Source organism: Nannobrachium achirus (genome assembly GCF_963921795.1).
Source record: "Nannobrachium achirus genome assembly, chromosome: 13".
Classification (NCBI taxonomy): Eukaryota; Metazoa; Chordata; class Actinopteri; order Myctophiformes; family Myctophidae; genus Nannobrachium; species Nannobrachium achirus.
In genome coordinates this window covers 17077043-17094078 of record NC_137833.1, presented here as the reverse complement: position 1 = coordinate 17094078, position 17036 = coordinate 17077043, and the positions used below count along the sequence as shown (strand labels likewise).

The following is a 17036-nucleotide window of genomic DNA, read 5'->3' as shown; positions in this document are numbered from 1 at the left end:
AATGAGATAAAGAAGGGAACCAATTTCATTTAGCTTCCTATCGCATAGTTACAGAGTTGGAAGTTACGCAGTAATATGCTCAATATGCTCAGTAGTCACTTAACATTTGAACCCTGGTGGCCCAATGTTGGGCATGTCATTATTGGTGGGGCAAACAACAAAACAATCGAAAGGTTTCGAGAATAGCAGATTTACAAGCGCACGGTTTGTTGTGACACGATCTGAGCTTGAAGATCGTCTATTTACAAAATTAGAACATTTATGTTTTATTCAAATGTTTAAATTGTTCATTGGAATTGCATTTTTGGAGAAAGCTTGGTGTGTGTGTGTGTGTGTGTGTGTGTGTGTGTGTGTGTGTGTGTGTGTGTGTGTGTGTGTGTGTGTGTGTGTGTGTGTGTGTGTGTGTGTGTGTGTGTGTGAATCGGTGAATTCACCCAATATATGTAAGGTGCTTTGGATAAAAAGCCCTATATAAACGCTCCATTTACCGTTCCTGATCGGCTGCTGATCGGGAACGTGCATTAAATTGTGGTCCCTGTCTCCTATTGTCTGTGTGTGGTACACGTGCACGAGTTGTAGGTGACCGCAGTCTCTCTGTGTCGCTGTATTTTTGTCTGTGTGTGCGCGTTATGGTGTGTTTGTTTCTCAGTCTATGTGATGAATTGTAAGGCAGTGGTGTCACATTACGCAGGCTCTCCCTCCCGCTACGAATAGATCCCACAGTCCGACAGACAGTTTGCGCCCTATAGACCCTATTCACGGCCCGCCCACGCACACGCACTCAGCAAATTTCTCAGCAACTTCCTGGTGCTGACGTCAGCTTTATACAGAAATTGATGGACTTAAAACCAACAAATCATTATTTTGAGCAGGAAAGTAAATTATAACGCTTTGTGCCTTTTACTATCTTGTGTTCTTGATCATGCTAGCTGTATTTTATACTGTACTATTCGGAAATTGCATTAAATTTGCGATTTCTGTGTTAACTCTATAGGCTTTTAGTAGGGTTTTCCCCTTCAACCGTGACGACAGCACCAGGAAGTTGCGTAACGTGAATTCGGTCGATTGGACCTACTGGCTAGTTCCACAACTATAGCCTCACAGACATGTATCTCATAGCCTGGAGGGATGGTGAATCTGACGTTATAAAATAAATTCACATCATTCACATACATGCAGTAACAAGGATCATTTGAGAGCTTGTTTCAAGCCTTTTGCCCCCTTCATTGGACATTTTGAATATCAGATACAATTTGTGGGTTTGGGCTGGGGGGGCCAGGATGGCGAAGACGAAGAGTCTGGGAAGAGTGGATCGTTGTCCTGGGTGTTTTAGCGAAGGTTCTATCAGCTTTTCGGTGTTAGCTGATCTATTGTAGTGGTTCTCAAAGTGGATTCCAGGGACTCTAGGTTCCTTTAGGAGAGTCTAAATGTACCCAAATGGTTACACTGTCAGAGTTAAAGGAGGACCTTGAAATTTAAAAGTTTGAGAACTACTGCAATATTGGCACAAAATATTTGAAGCTGATCAGTGTAGTAGTTTTCGAGATTAGCTGCGGACGGACAGACAGACAGACCATAACGTCAAACCTAACCCCTATCTTTTCTCAAATCCTCTCGAGTAGTCCAGAAAGAGAAAGACTTTATTCATATATTCATAGAGCACATTAGCAATTCTATGCATACGATCTCATCTGTGGGGTATAAGGAGATAATAATATTAAATAAATAAATAAATGCGACAATCCAACTCTGAGATGTGGGGCCGACCGTTTTCTGTGTCTATTTGCATATGAATGGAACCGTTTTCACCTTTACCATATATCGAGACAGGAGAGTGGTCGTGGTTATTGGCTCTTTGTCCTGGCTTGGGACAGAGGCACTGACGGAGAGCAATGGCTTTGGGGACTCCATCTCTCTGAGCAGTGCTATGCTCCAAACTGATCTATAATTAATTCTGAAGCATTAACTCTCAAATACCTGGAACGTGCATGAGTCGCATTAGATTTTAACCACTTTAACCATTATTTTATGCTTTAACTTTAGAAAAATAGCAGATATACAAGCTCACAGCGCGGCACCAAGTGCCGCACTGCGAGCTTGTAGATCTGCTATTTTTGAAAAATCAGGAAAATGAGTGCAAGTCTTTGAATATCTTTGACCCGATCTTTGACCCGACTTCTAAATCCTTCCTCTAAATCATGCTGTTCTCAAACCTTTTCATGTCAAGGACCCCCAAAATTACAGGTATTTGGCCACGGACCCCCATCTCAAAATATGTTGTTCCAGGGACCACCCAGAAGCAAATATTTGAGTTACAAATGTTCGCTTTTAAGTAGATATATTCAAAGACTTGCAAAAGAAATCATGATTTTTTTAAAATAGCAGATCTACAAGCTCGCAGCACGGCACTCGGTGAGTGCCGTGCTGCAAGCTTGTATATCTGCTATTTTTCAATAGTTAAAGCAGTCAATAATCGTAGGCCTAAATGGGTTAATTCCAAAATGGTCATGGGCGGGCAGCACAGTCCAAAGTGATATGGTACCACTGGCTAGGTTCTTTTCATTGCTAAATTCTCGCTGAGGAACACCTGCTCTCCTGTCTGAAATTATGGATTAGAGGAAGGTCGATTTGTTTTGTAATGGGCAGGACAGATCGCTACAGGCCGGCCCTCGGTTTGTGCCAAGTCTTTGTGCCAAGTCCTCACACATATTTTGTCATTGTGAACGGTGTTGAGAACGCTCACGTGCCATACTCAGGGGCAGGCGCGGTTCTAGCCCTGAGCAGTAGGGGGTGCTACAGGGAGCTTTTGCCTGCTCCACGTGCACGCGCGGTTTTTCGCGGATTTGATCGCGTTTTATTCGGGTTTCCGCGGTTTATTTCTTTGCAAGCTGTATACCATTTTAAAGCTAAGATTCTTGTGATTCCGAATCCGCAAACCATTTGATTATAGCACCGAAACTCACGCCGCAAACAACGCAGAAGTCCGACATAAACAATAAACAATACACTCCAACAGACAGACAACACCAGTGTCATATAATCATTCAGTTCCAAAAGCTTTTCAGTTAATCTACTTAATTTTACACCACTCTGTCTACTACAGCAAGCATGATGGTATAGCTTCCCAAACGTTTTAGCCCGTGAACCAAGAGAAACTAAACCCAAACAAGTAGAAGTGAAAATAGCCAATCTACAAGCTCACAACGAGTCGCTTCGCGCTGCGTTGTGACTTGTGAACTTCTAGATCTGCTATTTTCGATTTAATTAACATTTGTCTCAGCGGACAACTTTTGACATCAAGAAAAGAGTTCGGCATAGGCAAGCTGCAGCAGCAGTCAAGTGTACTCACCAACAATCAACAGCAGAGCAGCATATTTTATCCTGTTTAATCCATTTGTCCCAGTTTTTGGAAAAAGATTGATGAAAAGCCCCTCTCTCTTATATGCAACTTTGGGAAAGTTGTAAAGGCTTTGGTGGTGATCTTGTACAGTTTCCATAACATCTCCTCATAAAGAACTTCAATTGAGAGTGTATAATGTTTCTTTTATATGGGTTGTAAGTTGTCCTCCTGCGTGCCTTCGAGGCGTTGTGAGCATGTATCGGCTATTTTCATACATCCCATGGACCAGTCAGTGCGCATTGCAAGATGACGCTGAAATGGACTGCAGACTGTCTTCTCTCTCCCCCCAGAGCCCCCGTTCGCAAATTAATGTGTAGGCTAAACTGTTCTGATAATACAAATTGTTTTGGCTGTCCATTCATTCATCATGTATAACTTAAACTGCGCGCTAGTAGGCTATTGCAAACCAATGCAGCTTAACATAACAAACCGACAACTGGGCCAACCCAGCAACAACTATCGTTTCCTGTCTTACTTTCACAATAAAGTGTCTCCCGCTCACTTCCCAATGCAGCTTATTTCACGCAGGTTATTATAAACAGGAAACAGTGTAGCTTAACCCGTGTGTTTTTGTGCAACCAAGCGTGCATGGGAGAGAGAGTGATGAGGGTGAGAGAGAGAGAGAGAGAGAGAGAGAGAGAGAGAGAGAGAGAGACATTGAGAAACAGAGAGAGAGAGAAGTGCCGTTGTTTAGGAGTAGTACTGCGCTTGGGTATCACACTTTTCTCCGTCTCCCACGAAAACTACTGGTGCTAGTTCAGAAAATAGTGGTGCTTAAGCGGCCAAAGCACCCCTCTAAAACCGCCACTGCTCAGGGGCGTCACAGGGGGGGGGGGGGGGGGGGAGTGGGACTGGGACTGAGTTACTAGGGGCCAAGGTGGTATATCGTCGTTGTCGGGTGAAAACCTTGTAACTCCAAAACCGTTCGTTTCGCATTTATCATTTTAAAAATGATTTAAGTGAAAATAGCCGATCTACAAGCACACAACGCCGCGCACTTCGAGGCGTTGTGTGCTTGTAGATCGGCTGTTTTCATTACTTTTGTGCGACGGCCTTGTACACATTTGAAACGAGGTTTCCGCCCGACAATGACGATATCTTTGAATATATGTATTTTTTAAGCGCATGTTTTGGGGGTCCTTCACATGAAAAAGTTTGAGCACCACTTACATAGAAACAAAGACTTAGTCTTCAAAGACTTAAAGATTTTCACGATTTTTCAAAAATGTCAGATCTACTGTGAGCTTATATCTACTATTTTTCAATAGTTAAAGCACAAAATAATTGAAGTGAATCCTTGCACCCAGGGTCCAGAATTTGGTACCCCTGGCCTTACTTAAACGGCAGGTGCTGTTGGACAAAACAAAAGGGGAGCGATATGGGAAAGGAGTCTGCACACTGCAAAATGCTCCCTTTACGCGAGATGTATTACTGCAGCGTTGTAGCGATTTGAGTCATCATGATCTTCATATCTGATTAATGTTACAACTCCGTGGTAATAAATCTGGCATAAGGGAACAGTTGCACCGAAGTGTGCAGACGCTTCTCTCATGTTGTCATTAAAACCATGTGACCATTTCAATTTCATGATTCACTGGGCTGGCTGACTGGCCGTGATTTCCACTGGGAGGCCAGCTTGGGGGCGTTGAGCGGGTACCCTCATTGGTTAGTTACTTTTTATTTAGTTTGTTTGTACAACGGTGCAAGATAAAGACCAATGGGGCTGATGAATAGTCTATCCCGCCGCGTAAGAAACAGTTTGATACTGCGGTTGGGCCATTGGTCTGTGACTCTTTGTCACGGTGAGTGAAGATACTTAGGAATTCACAGGAATGTTTTGGTCTGAGAACTGAGAAGCATTAAATCCAGCAAAGCTCACAACAGCTGTACTACTCTGACCAAAAATCCAGTGGTGTAAAGCAGGGGTTCCCAAACCTTTTTGGCTCGGGGCACCCCTATAAATATTATGTTTTTCATCCGAGGCACTCCTACATTATTATATTCCTAATTTTCGCTCCCAGCACCTATATTTATTGCATATTTTAGTGATTATGTTGCGAGGAAAGTGAGATAATAGCCATTTTGGTTAGAACTGACTGAAAATTACTTTGTACTTCAAGTTTAAAATGGTACTAAATATATTTTTAAATGTCCAAATGAATTTCAAATAATATCAAATGTAACTAAGTACATTTACTGTAAGTACTGTACTTAAGTACAATTTTGTGGTATTTGTACTTTACCTGAGTATTTCCAATACTTTTACTTCTACTCCACTACATCTCGGATCCAAATATTGTACTTTTACTCCACTACATTTATTTGAAAACTTTAATTACTAATTACTTTAATTTGGATTATTATTACAAAACATACATTAACCACTTCAGCCCTACAGTATATACATTTCGGCATTTGAAAATGTCCGATCTACAAGCTCACAATGCGCCGCGATGCGACGCATTGTGAGCTTGTAGATCTGCTATTTTCAAAAGATTTGTATACATTTTGGAAACTTGAAATGGGACAGTCTGCATAATGAGTACTTTATATTTTGATGCCAATACTTTTGAACTTTTACTCAAGTACAATTCCGGACCTTTATGTGTAACAGAATATTTCTATATTGCAGTATTGATACTGCTGAGTAAAATATTTGAGTACTTTTTCCACTACTGCACAAGTCCAGGAATTCAAGAGGTCAAGCAAATTGGTCTAAAACGGGGCTCTTCAACGTTTTCAGGCCAAGGACCCCTTAAGTTGACATAGAGATGAAGCAGGGACCCCCATAACCTTATCATAGATTCCATATAGTTTCATCGTTTGACAGAACGATCATCAGTGTATTTTGGATTCATGTCAATTCGTGTTTTCAGATATTTAACCACTTGAACCGTCAATACTTAATAACTTGACTCTGTCTGTACTTAGTCTGCTGTAGTTTCCCCCCTACACCAAACCTTTTTTCCGAAAATACTTTTTGCCTTGCAGCTTGTAGATCTGCTATTTTTGGCTAAAGTTCTCTGAATATGACGCTATGGTTCAAGTGGCTAATATAAAAACGGAGAAAAGATTTCTATCACTCAATGATTTGGAGGACCCCCTGTAGTAACTCTGGGGACCCCCGGGTCCCGGACCCCCTGTTGAAGACCCCCGGTCTAAAATGGAATTAATCCATGGATTGTGGAGCCAGGATGGTGGCCTGTGTCTCCTGGACTCTTAACTGGTTCCCCAGCGAAGGGGAGCGTGTCAGAGTGCTATCCAGGGGTGAGGAAGGTGTTCATTGTTGTCACAACACTGACAGCAATCTCTGACCACCAGCTGTGCACTGTCTGGTTATCTCTGTCTGCTAAAGAAAGCTTTTTACAGGTGGCCAGACACACACACACACACACACACACACACACACACACACACACACACACACACACTGTATACACACTGTATACACACACAGACAGACAGACAGACAGACAGACATAAACAGACACATAGGCACGCGTGCATACGCACGCGCGTGCACACACACACACACACACACACACACACACACACACACACACACACACACACACACACACACACACACACACACACACACACACTATATATATATATATATATATATATATATATATATATATATATATATATATATATATATATATATATATATATATATATATATATATATATATATATATACACATCACTTGTAAGGACATTACATAGACTTCCATTCATTTTTATGCAAGTCCTGTGGCCTTACCCTAACCCCTAACCCTAAACCTAACCGTTGTGGGGACCTACTATTTTGTCCCCACACTGTCAGAGGTCCCCTGCAGGTGACTGTGTGAACATGCGTTTAGTCCCCATAAGTATAGCTAGACAAACTCACTCACTCGCACACACACACACACACACACACACACACACACACACACACACACACACACACACACACACACACACACACACACACACACACACACACACACACACACACACAGTCTCCTAGGCAGAATCTATTGATTTTCCGTGCGAACAGATGATGTTACAAGTGAGGGAGCCATTTGATGCGAGCTGATTCAAAGGATAGACAGAGACACATGCAGTTACTATACAGAGGGAATGCTGCATACGACAGCACTCTCTGTCCCAATCAGAAACATCACAAAGCCACTGCCTATCGCAACCACCACACTGTATTAGCTCTAGAGAACAGAGGGAACTTTGCAGTATAATCATTTTCTTAACTCTGCGTTGGGAAAATGTTATGGACTATTGCTAATAATGAGCTGCTTTGCCAGGTGTAGTTTAGCTGGATGCAGTCTTTGCGAGGTCAGCCAAGACACTTGGCGTGCATTTGTGCAATTGAACAGCACATTTAAACAGCAGGAGACTCTAAATAAAGCCAGGAAATAAACATGTTATTTTGCCCAGTGTGTGGGTGTGTATTATAGACCTATATAATATATGTTTATAAAATACACACACACACACACACACACACACACACACACACACACACACACACACACACACACACACACACACACACACACACACACACACACACACACACACACACACACACACACACACATACACACACACCACACACACATTTGAGTACTGCTAATGAGACAATTCTACTCGTAGAGAGGGGGATAACAATGGCAGGCTTGTCACACGCCTTGTGATGGGAGCAGGCAGCAACGTATGTACAGTACGCTATAAAGCACCATAAAGCAACAGTAATTATCATAGCCATTATCTTGGGAGACCAATCCTCATAGCCTCCCGCATTCAAACATCTCACACTCGCTGTCGGAACGCCACATATCTTTACAGGGCTAATGGCATATCAAGTCTTAATTGGGCTTCGGAACGTGACAAATCCAGAGTATGACTGACAGTTGAAATGAGATACGCATGCACAGCGAGCGTGGTGCTACTGTATATGCAAGACCGACAAAAGGATATGATGGCTTGAGATTCAGCAAAGCCGAAATTGAGTCTGTCACTCAAAGGCATAGATTTGATATGGACTATGTGGGAAAGAAAGGGGAAATTCTACACAGCATGGAATGGGATTTATTCAGCTGAAAACATTGTGATACATCCGTATTTTTTTAACCAAATGCTAACTTAATGGCTCTCATCCTACCACCAACTGAATATGTTTGTTGCTGGCGTTTTTTTATACTCAGTAATTAGTTTGGAGTTTGGACTCCACCATGTCAAGGGTTAGTTAATCGATATACAAATGCATAAATACTGTAATTAACTCTCATAAAATATATTAACAATCTGTGAACTACAGTACACCTGTAATGATTCTCCTACACTACACTATCCTTCCTTAGCAATTCCAGAAACAAATCACAACACCCCCTCTGCCATTCTGACTGAACAGCCCAAACATAACGTATCTCTCCAGTGTAAAGTCTAATCCCCGATTATTATACGACCCCCTATTTTGAGGATATGTTTATTAGAATAAAATATCGTCTTATATTAGACTTATTAGTATTATACGGTAATCGCTCATTTGAAAATCGAATAAAACGATTTGAAAAGTATTATACGGTAATCAATCAATCAATAAATAAAGGATACAATGTACATGTAATAATAATCGTAAACGTTATTATACAAAGGATAAGTAACACCTCTCTGTTACATTAAACATGTGATACAGTATAAGAAAAGTAACAACAAAGGCGATGTTGTGAACTTGGAAAATGTAGGATGAGTGGTGAAATATCAAAGTTTCCAAAGTTAGTCTCATGCTGTACTCCTCTGAGGAACTGCGTCAGGCTTATCTGCCATCTCCTGCACCACTGATGGTGTTATTTATGGAGGTCACTGGACAAACATTCAGCAGGACACTGTGTAATTCACAAATGATTCATCAACTCAGGCACAGCCATTTTACTTGCCAAGTTGAGCGAACAGAAAATATTTTACTTTCCTGTGCTGTAAAATAGCAACTTGCCCATGTATACCTGTCGTAACCTATACGTCTTTTTACCTTAGTTTCAATCTGGGATTTTTAAGCGGTACTAACCGCTCCTTCGTCTGGCTTTGTGTGTAAGTCCCTATGTCATTGTCCATATGAGTGTCTGTATGAGTGTCCATGTGAGCACAGAACTCCATGTATGGAGATAACTAATGTCACGGACAGAACGGCCCATACAAGGAGATATGCACGCGTGTTGTGTTTGATACCATTGCACAGGTGTGATTTTTATTGAAGATAAAGATAAATACTTGTTCCTACGAAACAGTGTGGGCTCGAATGTAACATCATGTATGGGCATAAAGATCTACCCTTTGGCTGCACCTCGTTGGCTAAGGGCCCTGCCTTTGTACTGTCGAGGAGAACTTGACTGATAGATAAATAATGAAGATAATATACGTGTGCCCGCTTTCAGCGAGCCCACAATTATGTGAAATGATGTGTGACATCATTGCTTTGTCATTGGGACTGAGGGGTACATCGTGTTTGTTCGATGATGTTACTCTGATGTTTGACGTCGTCCTTTTGCATTGTCGAGATTTCGCATTTTCCCAGAAAACCTATTTGCATCAGAATTATGGGATTTGGGTTGAGCATTTAAGTTTCCGTTTAACTTCTCACCGACAGAATATCAGAGGTTTTAGACACACCGGTCAACCACCTGTAAGTCACAGCACTTTTTGCTAGTATAATTTAGCCCGGGAGACTCTTTGTTCTTCAACTGCATTCAAATTGCATGGATGTTCAGGGCAATGAATGCTCCTGAAATATAAATCATTTTAGTACCGTGAATGGAGCTGCTCAGTTCAAAGATGGCCAGGGCTGCCAATACAACATTTTTTAGGCTTAAGAATACCTTACAATAGAGCTTTGTGCTGCCCATTTATCAGGCTAAGCAGAAAAGAGAGGTAAGTAGGATTGACAGGCCCATAGAATGCAAGTTCTTTTTTTTTTTTAAGGACGCAGTTACTCTGATGGCTCAATTTATGCATGCCATATAATGCCCACCGGTTCACCATCTCTCTACTGGACTCTGTAATGAAAAGGAGTTTGAAAGTTAAAGACTACTAGAGATTTGGCCGTGTAGCGGCCCTCACATCTAGAGTTCAGGCCACTATGCCCCTCACACCTATGTTGCGCTGCTGATCTGACTGATATGCCTGTATATGGAGGTCTCTGTATCTATCGGTCCTTTTCCCTTTTATGCCCATAAATCGAGATCTCGGTATTTGTCAGTCCTTGCCAGGGCCCCACATGGCCCCTGGTGTGGCTATGCTGATGTCAGAGCCCTGAGTGTTTGTGCCAAGTTTGGTGAGGATCGGAGCAACGGTGCTTCCTGCAAGTCTGCATGTTGGAAAAATGTTTGTTCAATATAACATTTTATTCAAGACCATGACTAAAACTAAATCAAAATTTCAAAATCAACACTGGTGATGTCCCCCATCAGCCCGCCCACCCCACCTTAGTGATGTCCAAGATTAGAAAAACATTATCGCTGCGTCCCGGCCTTTTGGCCTGGTGGAGAAAATGAACTCTCAGAATATTACTGCGTGTGCTTCCAGGCAGACTATCAGGGGTTCAGTGTCAAGGTCAGTGACAGCACGACAGGACTGCTGAGGGACACAGGGACTTTTATGGGGATCAAATCAATGACCTTATGGAGACATTGCAGCATCACACACAGTATCTGGGTCTCAGGCCTCTAGGGATCATATGCTCCATAGCTACTGCAGCGCTTCTGTCTGCAGCCAGGCTCCAGGCAGTTGAAACTCATTAAAGCCCTACCGATATGTTCATTATATGACTTTTTCAGCATTGCCAATTATGCGGCCGATGTTTCCAACCATTTTTAATCTCTAATTTTGGCATGTGATTATATTATGAGAAATCTTTCAAAGTTTGTGTTGCATTGCAATGCAGTGTGGCCATCGTGAGTTGCTATTTTAGGTTATTATAATTTTTTCTTACAGTAAGTGGTTAAATGAAAAGTTTTATTTGAGTTTTATTTGTATTTGCTTCCTTGTGTATGTTAAATATTCCCAAATATAAACTTCAGTCAAGTCTATGTCTGTATCAAATAGAACATTTTGCCTCAAAATATCAGTCCAGACATCGGCTACTAGGTCGTCTAGGTTCTCAAAGTACTAGGTTCTCAAAGTGGATTCCAGGGACTCTGTGGGTTCATTTAGGCCGGGGTTCTTAATTGACCCATACTAGTCTGTAACTCTGACAGTGTACAAATGGAACCAAATGAACCCTAACGGGTCCATTTGGTTCCATTTGTACACTGTCAGAGTTAAGGGGAGACCTTGACATTTGAAAGTTTGAGAAACACTGGTCTAAGGCTCTCCAAAATCTGGATGCACATCGGGCCCGAACATCTAGCTATCAGTTGGGCTCTAAAACTCACCAAGGCAAGCTAAATTCAACTGGCCCATGCTCTGTTTGTTCCTGATTGGAGATCTCTCCCAGACGATGAGAGAGGCCGATAAGGGCACACACCCAGGGCCTCGTCTCCTTCAGCCTCCAGCACTCCCTCCCTCATACTTAATCTTAATGTTACATGCTCTTTGAACACATGCTCCTATTAAATGCATATTAGCTATAACTTATCATTCAGAAAAAAAAGAAGCTCTTTCATGTTGCCCTTCAAAGAGAACGCCTCAGTGTTTATAGCAGTATCCCAGGGTTGGCCGGCTGCAGCCAGGTTTAATGTTTACCTTTTCCTACGCCTCCTCTTCCACGCCCGCCTCCCCCTTCTCTTTGCTGTTCTGCTATAGTTAGCAACCCTATCAATTGTTGTCACACGGCCCCAGCCTCTCGGGATGACAAAAGCTTGCAGGAAAGGAGAAAAAGGTTGGGTGTTAAATTTAGTGGAGTCAGTCATGAAGCTGCAGCATTTTCCGTTTTCTGGGTCAGGTAAGTGCCAAGTGGACCAGAACAAGCCTCGGTTTAAGGCACGTGTGACGTTTCAGCAAAAATATGCACAGTAAAATTCTCATTATTGATAACAATAATATCTAAAATTTATATAGCGCTTTTCTGAGTACCCAAAGACGCTTTACATGGGGCAAAAAAGAACAAAATAAACAACTTTATTAAGGATTAAAAAAACACTAAGACTTAAGGAATAATGCCATTTAAAAACAATTAAACATAAGGTAGGTTAGCTGGGAAAGCAATATGAAAGAGGGTGGTTTTGAAGGTTTGGATGGTGGGGGGTGTCTCTGAGGGTTCTGGGGAGTGCATTCCCAAGGGTTGGGGCAGCAACGTGTCGTCGCCCCAGGTACGTTTTTTGGTCTTGGGGACAACGAGGTGGTTTGCGTCACCAGACCTGAGGGAGTAGGAGGGGGCATAGGGTTCCAGGAGATCAAGGAGGTATGGAGGAGCGAGGTTGTTTAGGGCTTTATAGGTGTTTAGGAGTATTAGTTTAACTATGAGTGTACAAAATTGACCCATAAGGTGCACAGGATTTAAATGAACATTTATGATTTTACTGTGTGAATGCTGACAGCCATTATAAAGAGATGGTTTTGAGAACGGTGTATGTGTATGTTTGCTGCCAGCGTGATGACTTAACACTCGACATGTTCAAATAAAGCAGTGATTGAAACCGTTGTATAAAAAAACAGTGTTTCTCAACATGGGGTCCGAGAAACCCCAGATTTTTTAGGTAATTCCAGGGGGTCCCCAGCGACATGATTGATAGTTAGGAACCAAATGGTTCTATAATTGAGAGAATGCACAAATGGAACCAGATGGAGCCTTTCACGGTCCATTTGGTTCCATGTGTACACCTATTTTGACAACGCTAATTAACAGCCACACGGAATGTCCACAAAAGATAGGGTCATGAGGATTTTAAAGTGTAGATTAGTTAACTACCAACCAGCTGCAGTTTACATACTGTACATGTCTGTCCAGACTAATATAGAGAATTGAATTAACATGTTTTGTTAGGTCACAGTGACCTTCACCTTCGACCATCTACTCCTAATCGATTCATCCTCAAGTCTAGAGTGTGTGGAAAATGTCATGAAATTCTCTAAAGCAGTTCCTGGGATATCGCGTTCGCAATGTTCGGACGGACGGACAGACAGACCTACAGACAGACAACCCGAAAACGTATTGCCAACGGCCACCGGCTTTCCAGCGGGTGCATCATAGAGGTAATTGCGACCGTTAGGTCGCAGTTACTTACACTTATACTATCCAAACCTCCACCGGCTGTCAGTCCGTCAGTCAGTCCCTCCGTCAGTCACGTCACGTCACACGTCACACTTTTCCCCTACTCATATCTCATATCCGTTGCCCCGATCCATGCCAAACTTTGCACACACACTCTTTGGCTGCCAAAGCACAACCCCCACCCCTCATTTCTCACATGGCCCTCTTCTAGTGCCACCATGAGGCCGATTCTTGCAAGACACATTTTTGGACACAGCTCCTACAGATTTTGCCCTAAAATCACGCAAACCGGTACACAGTATCTCTAAAGTCATGTCATCAACATGGATCTGTCCCATTTCCCATATTCCCTCCTGATTGACTACCATTGCCTTCTAAAGTTTGTGTATGCGACCTGACGGACACTTATCTCCCGATTAGGGAGTCTTACTGGTACCGGCTGTCTGTCTGTCTGTCAGTCTGTCTGTCAGTCACGTCACACGTCACACTTTTGCCCTACTCATATCTCCGCCAACGTTGCCCCTATCCATGCCAAACTTTGCGCACACACTCCTTGGCTGACAAACCACAACCTCCACCCCTGCCCTCTTCTAGTGCCACCATGAGGCAGATTCTTGCAAAACACATTTTTGGACACTGCTTCTACAGATTTTGCCCTAAAATCACGCAAAGCGGTACACAGTATCTCTAAAGTCATGTCATCAACATGGATATGTACCATATTCCCTCCTGATTGGCTACCATTGCCTTCTGAAGTTTGTGTATGCGACCTGGCAGTCGCTTATCTCCCTATTAGGGAGTCTTACTGGTATATAAATAGAGCTATTCATTTCAATGCAAGTTACTCAGTGGCGTTTGAAGCACCCGGAAGTAGCAGAATCCAGGTGCATTGTGGGTGAATCCAGGTGCATTGTGGGGGAATTGCCAAACTTTTGTTTGCCAATTTTTCTTTTGTCGATGAACGTCTTACGCCGCGAACGTCACGAACTTCGAACTACGTTCTATTGAACCCTATGGCAGACCCCAGCGGTGCTTCACCGCGCCTGCGGTTCCAGCTTTGGCCAGTAGGGACTGCAAGACTGCTTCAACGTTCTACCGTGATTCTGGGGGCTTGGGACAAGTTGGGGTGCATACATTTTGAATGAAATGGGGGTTGGTTGTCTAATGCATATCAAACTGGGGGTCCTTGAAACTAAAAAGACAATCATTGAGAATCACTGGTGTAAACATACAGCAAACTTACTGCTCTTTATGTGCGTAGGTGTTTGCAAAAGGAGAATAACTTGCATAAAACATACCTACAGACAAGTATCTCAAATGCTCTCAGACACTGACAAATGCACACATATACTGTAGGTGGTGGAAAGTGACTAAGAACATTTACTTAAGTACCTTACTTACAGTACAGTTTTGTGGTATTTGTACTTTACTTGAGTATTTCCAATTTCCATACTTTTACTTCTACTCCACTACATCTCGCATCCTAATTTTGTACTTTTACTCCACTACAATTATTTGAAAACTTTAATTACTTGTTACTTTGTATATTTGGATTATTATTACAAAGCCGATCTACAAGCCGATCTACAGCCGATCTGCAAGCTCACTATGCGTCGCGATGCGACGGATTGTGAGCTTGTAGATCTGCTATTTTCAAAAGATTGACATTGTATACATTTAAAAACTTGTTCTGCACAAGGAGTACTTTTACTTTTGTTACTTTAAGTACATTTTGATGCCAATACTTTTTTACTTTCACTCAAATACATTTTGAATTCCATACTTCTACTTGTAACGGAGTACTTCTGCCGTCCAGTATTGAAACTAAAAAAAAGTGTACTTTTCCCACCACTGCCCAGCATGTGTGTGCTCAGACACAGACAAATGCACAGACACAGACAAATGCACACAGATATTGTACACTTGTGATTGCCACATTTGGGACAAGGTAGAGTATGAGAGAGAGAGAGAGAGATAGAGAGAGAGAGAGAGTGAGAGGGACAGAGAGAAGCGAGGCAAATACACTTTCAGGCACTGATGAACATGCCATCCAGTGAGAGGGAATTATTCCATTTTTCATTTGTTTCTTCTGCTCCATGGCAGCAACCGTCAAGCTCAAAGAAATCAAAGTGTTTAGGGGGGCGGCCATTTACCAAGCTCCATGCGCGCAGGGGGTAGGGGGGGACGGGGGGGATTAACACCTCCACTTTTTTTGGGTGGGGGGGATATCCCCTCCAGTGTTCAGGTCCAAGAAAAAGCCGCAAATATGATCGATTATACTGTACACATTGGCGGCCTTAACTATGTTTCATTGGTTTCAATTGAAACGGGCCTCGGCCGTCAGGGGGGCCTCCGACTGCCCGTCAGTCTAAGTCCAAATGATGGTCAATGCAAATGATCGTCCATCGAAAACCCCCTCTCACATTTGGGCCTCCTTTAACGTGCTAGTTCTGCCTATGTCCTGTTGCCAGGGGGGACTCCGACTGCCGGTAAATCTCAGTCCAAATAAATGACGCTCAATGCGAATGACCCTCCATCGGAAGCCCCCCTCAATGGGCCCCCCTCTATCACGCTGTCGCTGTGCCTGTGACGCTGCAGTGCACACCGATCGGCTTGACTTTGTAATACGAGCTAGGCGCGCGGTTTAGTTGTTGGATGGACTATCAAAACAAGTTGTTATTAGTTAGAATACATCACAGAGCCTTTCAAACGAGAGGGCACTTGTGAGTAAAGTTGGCAAGATTGTTCAACCACTAATTAACAACAATGCACGGCACGCTCATTTTAAGATGGCAACAACAAACATGGACGTAACACTGGTCTGTCTGTCGCATCCTATGGTCGTATCCAGTCAGATGAAACACGGTGTTAATCATGTCATGTGGACAGCTGGACACGTTAAAACGTTACCTTGAATGGAATATATATCTGAGGAGCAATTATGTTGTCAACTTCCCCAAAAGGCTGTCCTGTCCTATTAAACCAGACGCTGGGACAGCATCCACTGCTTGTATCCACAATATAACTTGTGAGTATCCTAATTTATTACTTAACATGTCACGCCAATGCGCAAATGGTAATGTGGGTACAGTAATTAATGTACAGTATTTGTGCAAGTTGGCCCTACAATTGTGGATAGCCTATGCATTATGTTCAAACAGTTCAATCCAAAACATAATGCTTATGGTTGTGTTAGGCTGCTTTTATACGGACCTGGTTGTCATTAATGCATACAGATATCTATGAAAGGTCTTTTTATTAGATGTCTGGTAGATTTTAATCGTGCGATGTCACGCTGACCGGCAGTTTAAAATACTAGTGTGATCTCTGGTAATACAGTATATTTTTAGGGGGAAAAAAAATATATACTGTGTATAAAAATAAAGTGCTGCAGCTGTTGGCCTGTTACTCCTTCAATAAAAA

At 42.5% G+C, this 17036-nt stretch overlaps 1 protein-coding gene across 1 annotated transcript in view; it reads left to right on the top strand.

Moving 5' to 3' along the window:
• The window catches only part of stk32c (serine/threonine kinase 32C), a 192582-nt gene that overhangs the window by 100168 nt on the left and 75378 nt on the right, over positions 1-17036 (top strand). The window lies entirely within an intron of this gene.